Source organism: Mus pahari, chromosome 4, assembly GCF_900095145.1.
Source record: "Mus pahari chromosome 4, PAHARI_EIJ_v1.1, whole genome shotgun sequence".
Lineage (NCBI taxonomy): Eukaryota > Metazoa > Chordata > Mammalia > Rodentia > Muridae > Mus > Mus pahari.
Window position 1 is genome coordinate 938855 of NC_034593.1, and position 4202 is coordinate 943056.

Consider the following 4202-nt stretch of genomic DNA (forward strand, 5'->3'; position numbering starts at 1 on the left):
AAAAAAAAAATAAAAAAAATAAAAACAAAAAAGACTGTTGCTCACATTCCACTGGCTCTCATTAGCTACCCACTGGTATTAGATAATAGAGACATACAATGTACAACCTGTGATTCTGGTAGAAATAAGAGTGAATATGGGCAGATGATTGTGAGCATATAATACTATGAGTTTTTCAACTCATAATCTTCATATTCTATAGTGGGTAAACATTGCTAATAGTTATATAAACAACTGGTTCAAATAAAGAAATAGGTGATTGCTGGAAATGAGGTAAAGGACGTGTTTTGTTTGTTTGTTTGTTTGTTTTAGATATTTTATTTATTTGCATACTTATTTCAAATGTTATCTTCTTTCCTGGTTTCGCCTCCAGCCCCTTCCTCTCTCCTGCCACTCCTCATACTTCTATGAGGGTGCTTCAAGTCTTATAGAGAAGTCAGAAAGCAAATTTGAAGTTTTTGCTAGAGGACAAACAGTAAGTCATAATGTTGTTGATGAAGTTGAAGTTCAACCCATGGAGATTGTTAAGGCCTAGGTAAAATATTAAGGACTAGATGGTGTGTTAAGTCCTGGGTAAAATGATACACCTTAGGTAACTGTTACCTGACTAGCCTGACATTTTATGCTCTTACTAATATAAGGAGTCATTCTCATATATTGGTTCTGCTCTTACTAGATAAGTTTCTCATGCTCAAGCTGGTAATATATTGTGTTATGTGCCCTAGGAAAACAGTCACCATACAAGTCAGTAGAACTGCTCTGTGTAGTTTTCTCCACAGAGAACTGAACCAACTACCCAGAAACACTTCCTGCACCTGTGTATAAGTTTTTATGGTATTTACTTTTATTAGCTGCCCCTGGGACAGACTACAACATAAGTGATATTATTTTGAGTAGGGGTGGAATACAAGTTAAAGTTCCCATGGTCTCCCTTGAACTGACATCCTACCTGTAAGAAAGAGACATGTACATGGGTAACTGACATTCTGCTTGGCAAGTTAAGACGTGATTGTTAGACAAGACAAATCCTGATTGACTAGACTTGAATGTTAGACAAGGCAAGTCTCATGCCATAGTTGAATACACCATCCAAAGGTACCAGGATAAATGTACAACAAAGACATATTCCTAAGGAAATCCTCCATCCCTTAATCCTGATTGGTGGAATAACTTGGCACATGCATTTATAGATTTTAGGCTTTAAAAGCCCTGTAAGATCTTGACTCAATGTCACAGTTCAACTTCAGAGTCTGAATTGTGGGCCTGATCAATCAGTCAAGAATATGCTCAATAAACCATTCCTGTGTGACTGAGACCAGTGTAACTGTGGTTTGTGAGGTGACTCCTAGACCCCAAACACTGAGATGTAAAATATCTGGAGCTATAAACTTTGACCCAGAAGAAAGAATGTGTTATTTGTGTTATATCTTAGAGCTATACCAGTAGGCTAGAATAAGTTCATGTACCAATTGAAAAACTGTTAGGTTTTATTTTTGGATATTGTTGTTTACTTGCTCTTATCAAAAGCTAACTTTTATCATTCAATTTACAACATTAAGTTAATTTCAAAACTATTATAAAATTTAATTGGAATGATGGTTAATATTTATAAAATTTAGAACTCAGACAATTTAATAATAAAGGAGTAAAATTCTTAATGGCTTCACACTTTCCCAGGATATAAATGATTTCTCTTGTAAAGTGGATTTGGCTAAATTGACAAGTCTGAGACTTAAGATACACATTTATGACCTTGCCTGCGCCCGCGCAAGCCTAGCATATCTCCACGTGCGCCAACGGAGCAGACATGGGTAGAGCGATGGTGGCCAGGCTAGGGCTAGGGTTACTGCTTCTGCCATTGCTGCTACCCATGCAGATTTACTGCAACCAAACATCTGTTGCACCATTTTCCGGTACCAGAATATTTCTGCTTCCCTAAATCCAAGTAACTCTACCACCAGAGCGGGTGGCAGCTCCCTGCAGCCCATAGCTGCTCTCCTGGCCTTCTCTCTCTTCTATGTTGCTAATGTTAGAGACTCAGGCCAGGAAAGGTCTGTACTTCCCCATCTTCTAGACCCACCCCAAATGGCAACCACAAGTCCAATGTGATCAGGAAGAAACAGGTCCACCTCGAATTGACTGATACTATACCTCAACAGAAAACACTGAGAATTCGAAATTTGACAGGATTAAAGGATGTGTGAAGGGCTTGAGAGAAGAGAGATGCCAATATTGAATCTGCTGGAGTTTGTGTTCCAAGATTAAGACAGCATCTAGAATTGATGAGATTTCCTTGAATGTGTCTTAAGAAATGTGGACAATTAAAACTCTCACTTGAAACTGGGCATAGGTATGATGGAGATATAAGGATGTGGTGCGGAATGAAGACCCATTTTGTCATTGGTTCATGTGACCTATAAGGCCATAGCTCAGTTAGATGATATTCAAAAGTTTCTCTGATGCTGTTTATGTGCATGTTGGAAGGAACTACTAGGCATTGCTTCAAATTCCCAATGTGTTGTTTCGTTACTACTAATTTAATACGCTAAACTCTAGGTAAAGTTCCACATTGTTAAACCATGACTGTTCTCTTTGGAATTGAATGCTTTACACCCTCCTTCTGTGGCTTTAGGTCTGACATTGTATTTGACATTTATAAGTAATTAACATGTGCCAGGCAATGGTGGATTGGAACCCACCCCCAAATCCAGCCACCACTGAATCAATCTGATTTTACAAAAAGATACACCATTTATAAGGTACAAAATTATAGTTAATTTTCAGCTTACTGTTAGTCTCATAAAAGTTTCAATATTGTCTTATTAAAATACTCTCAATTCTCACAAAGCAAGTTAGTTTGAAGTAAGGCTTTATTTTTGATATGAGATATTTTGGAGGTAGTTTCCAATGAGCTGATTTCTGGTATTGTTTGTTTGCTCTTCATAAAACATTTATATGGACAAACAAAACATTAGGGGCCAAAGCTAGTATTTTCTCTTTAGTAGGTATTATAAGAACTGATTTAATCACAAAATAATTCTATGAGACAAATATTATTTCCATTTTAAATAATAAAAAGACAAGGATAAGGAAATGTTTATCATTTGTTTGAAGGCACAAATTCAGCAAGTGACTGAGCTGGATTTGAGGCTAGATCTGATATTATACCAAATCTGCATGCTTCTTAGATCAGAAACTTGCCCTAATGTTTTAAACTAAATGTTTATATCTTTAACGTGTGCAGGCATGTAATATTTAAACTAACGAATGTGATGGGAAAGGCACATAAATAATCTCAGCCCTTAACATCATTTCAAGCATACATATATTAAGAATTCAAAATTGTTTCTACCCAATATAAGCTTTCCATATTAGTGGTATGTGGTTTATCATGTACTAGTGTTTGAAATCATGCAAAGTTATAAATTGACTTTAATTATCTATGTTTGTCTAATATAAAATTATAGACAATGCTATGCTGAGTATAGAAAGCAAGACTGTATATGTCTTTTGTTTTCTCAGCTGATCCAAATAGAACCAGATCATTCCATCTGTTTAATTTCCTTTGACTCAGTTCACATCCAGCACAAAATGCATTCCAGCAACACCTTCTCTGCATTTTAGAGTTTCCGTAAAGAAAACCAAAGTGTGTCATTTCATCTAGTACCAATTTATTCATCATACAACTACACGTGCATTTGATAGGTACAATGGATGTGATAATAAAACCAAAGAATCTTGACATCAAAGACACACACACAATCACAAATAGGTTTAGGTATAGACATGCAAATGTACAATCAAACATGCATCTAAACAAGTGTATTATACAAATGCAATATGTACACATTCAATTTATTTAAAAATGTATAATAAATTATGAATATATATTTTCATAAACTATATTATATTTACCTTAAAAATGTGGTAGTCATGCCTAGTACAGGACAGTTAATAGTTAACATTTTCAGGGAAATTTCCTAAGTTCTTTATGTGAATTAATTTATTTCTGTCAGCTAGTTATCTGCCATGGACCAGCCTCAGCTTGGAGAGGGGTTCTGAGAGAACGGGTTTCTGGGAGCAGCAAAAACAAATGACTGGAAGTCAAATCATTTGTCCAAGTTGGCAGCCTAGATTTTGCAGAGATGACTTTTTGGATCTCTCTCTCTCTCTCTCTCTCTCTCTCTCTCTCTCTCTCTCTC